Here is a 7,806-nt window from a genome sequence, read left to right on the forward strand (position 1 = left end):
CTTGTGTTCCCTCTCTCGCTGTGTCTCTCTCTGTCAAATAAATAAATAAAAATCTTAAAAAAAAAAAAACTGTTAGCCAAAATATACAAAGAATTCTTAAAAACCAACAATAAGATAATGAACAACCTGACTTAAAAATGGGCAAAACAGCTGAAGAGACACTGCATCAAAGAAAATATACAGATGGAAAATAAGCATATGAAAAGGTGCTTCCAAATCATGTCACCAAAGAAATGAAAACAACGAGATATCACTACATATCTATTAGAATGGTAAAAATCTTAAAAAAAAGCAAAAACAACAACAAAAAAAAACCAGACAACACCAAGTGCTGAAAAAGGCATGGAGCAAAAGGAACACTCATTAATGGTGAGAATGCAAAGTGATACAGCTACTGTGGAATACAGTGTGGCAGTTGCTTAAAAAACTAAACATATTCTGCATGGAGCACTGGGTGTTATGCACAAACAATGAATAATGGAACACTACATCCAAAACTAATGATGTAATGTATGGTGATTAACATAACAATAAAAAATTTAAAAAAAAACTAAACATACTCTTACCATTATGATCTAGCAATTGTGCTCCTTATTGTTTATCTGAAGAGCTGTGATCTCATGATCTCAGGGTCCTGGGATCAAGTCCCTCATCAGGCTCCTTGCTCAGCGAGGAGCATGCTTCTCCCTCTCCCTCTGCCGCTCCCCCTGCTTGTGCTCTCTCTCTCTGTCTGTCTCAAATAAAGATAAAATCTTAAAAAAATTTTTAAAAATATAATAATTGCTGATACTTGGAAGCAACCAAGATGTCCTTCAGTAGTTGAACTGATAAATAAACTATGGCACATAAGACAATGGAATATTATTCAATACTAAAAACAAATGAGTTATCAAGTGGTAAAACGACCTTAAATGCATATTACTAAGTGAAAGAAGCCTATCTGAAAAGGCTGCAATCTATAATTCCAATATATAACATTCCAGAAAAGGCAAAATTACGGAGACAGTAAGGAGATCAGATAGATATTGCCAGGGGTTAGGGAGGAGGAGGGCAGAATGAATAAGCAGAGCAGAGGATTGTTAGGGCAATTATTTGGTATACCATAATGACAGACACGTCATTACACATTTGCCAAAACCCACAGAACTGTACAATGCCAAGAGTGAACCCTAATGTACACTATGGGCTTTGGGTAATAATGATGTGTCATTGTAGGCTCATCAATTGTAACAAATGTAATACTGGTGCAGAATGTTAATATTTGGGGAGGTTATACACATATGAGAGGGGGCTTATGTGAACCTGCTCCCACTTTCTGCTCAATTTTGCTGTGAACCTACAACTGCTCTAAAAAATAATATCTATTATTAAGAAATGCTATAAATATATTCTCTCATTTCTTCTTTTAAGTTCCTTAAAAGACATGACTGTAAAATGCAATAATTATAACATATTATTAGATTCATAATGTATATTAATATAGATAAAAGTATAGAATGAAAAAGAGGGAATGGTGTTATATTAGAGAAACATTTTTATATAGTATTGAAATTAAGTTAGTATTACTCTTAAGCAGACTGTAATAAGTTAAGACGCATATGGTGATCTCTAGATCCCAACCAAACAGCTCAAAATAATATGGTTAAAAAATCAACAGAAAAATTTAAAATGAGACACACAAATATATTTACTTAATGCAAAAGAAGTCAAGGAATAACAGAGGAACAGAAAAACACAGAAGCAATTAGATAATAAATATCAAAATGGCAAGTGTAAATTCAACCATATCAATAATTACCATAAATACAAATAGTCTAAACATCCCAATCAAAATGCAGAAATTGTTCCACTGCCTAAAAAAAAAGCAAGATCCAACTATGTGTTGTCTAAAAGAAACACACTTAAGACTTAAAGAAACAAATGAGTTGAAATGGTAGGAGATATATCATGCAAACAGTAACCAGAAGAGAGCCAGAGTAACTATATTAACATTGAGGAAAAGTAGACTTTAAGACAAGAACTATTATTATAAGAGCTACAGCAATGTTTTTCTAAATAGATCTCCTGAAGCAAGGGAAACAAAAGCAAAAATAAGCTATTGGGACTACATCAAAATAAGCAGGGCGCCTGGGTGGCTCGGTCAGTTAAATGTCCGACTCTTAATTTCTACTCAGGTCATGACCTCAGGGTCCTGGGATGAAGCCCCAGGTTGGTTCTATGCTGTGCGTGGAGTCTGCTTAGATTCCCTCTGTCCCTCTCCCGCTGCCTCTCCTCCCAACTCTCCCCCTGAGACATGACACCTGAAAGCAATACATGATCCTGACCTGCATCTTAGAGGCAAAAAAAGAAATAAATGCATAAATAAATAAAATAAATTTTTAAAAAGGTAGATACAAAGATAGATAAATAGAATTATATTATAAAAAACATTATTGAGGGGCGCCTGGGTGGCTAAGTTGGTTGGGCGACTGCCTTCGGCTCAGGTCATGATCCTGGAGTCCTAGGCTAGAGTCCCGCATCGGGCTCCCTGCTCAGCAGGGAGTCTGCTTCTCCCTCTGACCCTCCCCCCTCTCATGTGCTCTCTCTCTCTCATGCCCTCTCTCTCAAATAAATAAAATCTTTAAAAAAAGTTATTGGTACAATGGACAAAACTGGAAAATGGACTGTTAAAGTGTGGCATCAGTGCTAAATTTTTCTTAATTTGATAAGTGTACTAAAGATATATAAGAATATTCTTGTTAGGAAATATACACTGAAATATCATGGGGTAAAGAGGCCTAATATATACAACATACTCTCAAATGATTCAAGGAATATATACATTTGTATCTCCTGTGGTCTTTCTGAGAGACAGAACATATAGAGCAAATGTGGCAAAATGTAAAAAGTTGATGAAGGATAAATGGTAGTTTTTTGTATTATTTTTGCAATGCTTCTGTAATTTTGGAAGTATTTCAAAACAAAGCATTAAAAAATTAACAAAACAGAAAGAGATTGATACTTCTTTGACATGGACATTAATTTCTGAGCCACAGCCAATGTTATGCTTAACAAGCAAACACCAGCAGCATTCCCACCCAAGTCTAGAAGAAAAAGATACCACTTTCCCACTAGTATTTAACTAGACAACAAAATTAGAAAAGAGAAAGAAATCAGATGTATAAAACTTCAAAAGAAAAGACCATTTGCTGACCATATGATCGTAAACCTAGAAAGTAACTGAAAAAAAATAAGACAATTTCATAAGAAATCTGAATGCAAAATTAATATACAGAAACCACGGGGAGGATGGCAATGGACTCAGTCTTTGGAGCCGTCCCCGAAGCCAGAGCTGCCATGTCCCCTCCTCTTTCACTACCTGTTGCAAATAGAGGCCATTTGTACCTTAAAATTTAAAAAAAAATAAATAAGGGGTGCCTGGGGGGCTCGGTCAGTTGAGCAGGGGACTGATAACTTCGGCTCAGGTCATGATCTCATGGGTCTTGAGATGGAACCCCCCTCCCCTCCAGGTTCAGCAGCGGAATCTGCTGGAGATTCTTTCCCTCCATCGCTCCCCCTACTCGGGAGCAGACATGCTCGCTCGCTCTCTCTCTCCCCCTCTCTCTCAAATAAATAAATAAATCTTAAATAAATAAAATTTTAAAATTATACACACACACACACACACACACACACAGAAATCATTGGCATTCACTTACAACAGAGAAACCTAAGCATTTGGTTAAAAAAAAAACTGCAATTTAGCATCAGCCTCTAAAAGACCAAATACCCAAATAACTACTTTACTGTCAATTTGGGCATTCTTAGAATAGTAAGGTATTACTGATTTTATGATAACATAGGCCATGATCATATCTAATCATTGTAATAGCATCAGTCATTATATAATGCCATTCACCCCTCAGTGATGTGTTCAGGAAATAAAGATACACCAGAATCACCAGAATTACCCTGAGATAAGCAGAAAGTGAATGAGCCACTATAATCATTCTTCTTCAGGCAAAGACAAAGGAGTTGCTGTACAAAAGATATTTGAAGTCGCCTTTTCTTGTACTTGCACAAAATTTCCAAACAAGATACAGACACCAGTACTGCACGTTGAAAAAGATCTCTTCGGGCGCCTGGGTGGCTCAGCTGGTTAAGCGGCTGCCTTCGGCTCAGGTCATGATCCTGGAGTCCCAGGATCGAGTCCCGCATCGGGCTCCCTGCTCAGCGGGGATTCTGCTTCTCCCTGACCTTCCCCCCTCTCCTGCTCTCTCTCTCTCTCCCAAATAAATAAATAAAATCTTTTAAAAAAAAGATCTCTTCATAAAAGATAGAAGAGATCATGTACTTTGCAGATAGTACCAAGTAGCAGTAAGCTCTAACATATTACAGAAAAATATCCACAATAGTTGGCCATTCCAGGAAGGAAAAATATCCCCTATGTTACGTTTGTAAAAACAAACAAAAGTATCTTACTACATCAATCCTGGATTGAGGGTTGGTGGGGAGTGGAAGGGACAGCTACACTGTTTACATTTTTTTGAAAATGTATTCAAGTATTATTACTTATGTAAATAAAATTTTCTTAAAGCCAGTTATGCACTCTAGGAGATAACATAACAGCCAATGTCAAGACCAGTGTCAGGGCTCAGAGCTCAGGACCTGGGCCTCAGAGTCTCCAATCAAGCAATGAAGGGGTCAGAATGCTCTGATGCCCAATGCTGAGGAAATTCTTGAGTCCCACTCACTGATGTCCATCTTGTACCTAACTTCCAGTACCCAGGTTCCCTCCACTTTTTTCTTCCAATACAATGTCTCTGTGCCCAACCTGTACCCTGCCCAGAACCTGAAGCAATAGCTGCTAATTCCGCCCGGACAGTGGTTCAAGCATTTCGTGCTGATTGGTTAGGCAATACTGATTGACACCAAGGAAACCCAAGGAGTGACCCTGAGAGTCCCTGGGACTCTTGCAGGAAAGTCAAGTCAGGCAAGATGAAACATATCTGCTCCAGTGCCCAGCAAGCCATTCCTGAACCACTTGGATATTATGTCATAAAAATACCTGGAAGAGTACTTTCTAACAGATCAGACTCCCTTTTAGGATGATGATCATGATGATGACGATGACAATATTTTTTACCATTCATTCAATGCCTGCTACATGCCAAGCGCTGTTCAAGACACTGGGGAACAGTGCTGACATTATCAAGTGGGAGAGACAGATTATAAACATAATAAACAGTAAACAGCTACTATTTACTAAGCACTTACTATGTTCCAACATCTTACATACATTTTCTCACAACCAGCCGGCACAGTAGATGACACTCTCCCTTTTACATGTAAGGAAACTGAGGCTCAGAGAAGGTGAAATGACCCAAGTAGAAAGTGGATGACCAGGGGCGCCTGGGTGGCTCAGTCGGTTAAGCGGCTGCTTTCGGCTCAGGTCACAATCACAAGGTCCTGGGATCAGCCCCATGTCGGGCTCCTTGCTCAGGGGGGAACCTGCTTCTCCCCTGCCTGCCGTTCCCCCTACTTGTGCTTGCTCTCTGTCTCTAGCTCTCTCTGTGTCAAATAAATAAATAAAATCTTTAAAAAAAGAAAAAAAGAAAGTGGATGACCAGAAGAGGAAATCGGGTGCATCTATCCCAGGACCCCCGCTAACTGCTTCTATTTCAGGGCAGGACTATCTTCCCTTGGAAGGGGAGTTCACAGTGAGGATTCACAGGACCAGGGACAATGATGAGCTCCAAAGTGGAATTGCTTAGGTCAGGTGAGCAGCAGACACCAGGTAGTACCAGCCAAGGCCAGGCTCCACCTTGCTCAGAGCCCCACTACAGGGCAGGCCAGGAGTTCTAAACCCCTCCCTGTGTCCTGGCTAGCTTTAAACTCGTCCATCTGTGCCTTACACCAGGGCACATCCACTTTCAGTCTCCTGAGTGGAACTCCCGTGATTCCCCGAGCCTGGAAATTTCAAGGGCCAAAGCAGTGGTTCCTGCAAGCTCCTCCCCCATCCCCACCCCCTAACTCCCTACACCATACCACTATCTTCTGCCTGAACCCGCAGCAAAGCGGTTGCTCCTGTCACCTGGGATAGACCCTTGGAGTAGGTTGCAACGGCTTCCACATTCACCCTGTGACAACTGCAGTTTCCCCGCAGCCCGCACTTCCCCTCGCCTCCTCCCCTCATCGCACCGAGGCCGCAGAGAGCCTTGTAGACTGTGCCTTGCCCCAGGTCGCACCAACTCACGGAATTTCTCGCACAGCCAGGAATACCCAGAAACCCGGCCATAAGAGTGGATGCCGGCCAGTTGTGCAAGGAAAAACCCTGAATGTAGCCCAGGAAGTTTGACTTTTCTTCGTAACTTTGTCACCAACAATCAGGGCCATGATCGCAGGCATAACCACCTTGCTACCAGAACCTCTCAACCGCTAATGAAAACAAACTCAGTGATCTTAAACTTCAGTGTAAAACAAATTTTTTTGTAGGTGCTCACAGAGAATTCCTAGGCCTCACGCTCCAGGAATTCTGATTCAGTGATTCTGGGATGGAGGAAAGCATCTGCATTTTCCACAAATTTTCCAGGGAATGGCAATGCCGCCAAGTCACAGACCACTAGCTTAAATATCCATTAAGAGAGGTCTGGTCTAAATGTAATTCCATACAAAGGAATGCTACACAGCCCTGAAAATGAAAATATAAATATGCTATTTTGTAAAAAGGTATAAAGTGAGCAATCGCGTGGTTAAGGAACAGGGGTGGAAGGAAATGGTTTGTTGTCCTCTGTAACCATATTAGGAATATTACTTATTCCAAATTCAGTGTTGGGTGTTTCTTCCTATTAACACTAGATAACGAGTTGAGCCACACCTTCCTTTTGCAGCCACAATAACCATGCCAAAGCACCTTTAACCTGACACTCAGGTCAAGGCGCTGACGCCGCATCTTCTTAAGTGGGCCTTGTCATGTCAGACCCAGTTCTGCTAGTTCCTGGCTTCTGAGCAAACCGATTAACCCTCTGCATGACATTTTCATCATCTGTCAACTGGGCTAAAATAGATATACTTTGTGGTTGTATTTTAGGTCAAACTAAATAAACTCTTACTACTGATGATGGTAGTATAATAATTACTACAGTACGAAACAGATATGTATATAGTATGGTAATAAATTGATCTTGCAGGGCCTTTACATACATTTTCTCACAACCAGCCGGCATTCTGGGGTCAGAGCATTCTGACCCCTTGCAGGGCCAGCTATTAACGCACTCAACCCTAATCTCATTTCCCCCTAAACACCTCTGAAAGGTTCTAACAGTGGTTTACAACTTCCAAAGAGGCCTAAGGATATGGTCCAAAAACTCTTCCCACTATTCAACTGAAAGAAAAGCACAGGTCATTTCCGGGGCGGGGCTTCAGAGGAGGCGGGCCTTACATCTCCCTGTCCTGGTACAGCTTTCCACTGGCGGGAACTGAAACACAACTTTTCCGATTAAGGCCCTCCTCATCTGAGGCCAGCTCAAGGAAGGTCGAGATCTTGACCCTGGAAGCCAAGCCCTAGAGCGGCACCACTGCTCTGCCTCCTAGAGGCCCATGAAAGTATTTCCCTAACCACGGCCTCGGCTATTGGGCTGCACAGATACCGCGATCTCTACGGGGCGGAGCCTCGGAAGGGGCGGAGCCTAGCGTGACATTTTGCGACTTTGGTTCCGCCGGCGGCACTTGAAAGATCCGCGCAGACCGGTCAGTGTGAGAAACCTGGGATTCGAACGCCCGAGGCTGAGCCCCGCGCCCTTGCTGCGCCACCAGAACCCCAGGACT

This window comes from Callorhinus ursinus, unplaced genomic scaffold, assembly GCF_003265705.2.
Source record: "Callorhinus ursinus isolate GAN/ISIS: 27379988/994484 unplaced genomic scaffold, GSC_fseal_2.0 scaffold1, whole genome shotgun sequence".
Taxonomy (NCBI): Eukaryota; Metazoa; Chordata; class Mammalia; order Carnivora; family Otariidae; genus Callorhinus; species Callorhinus ursinus.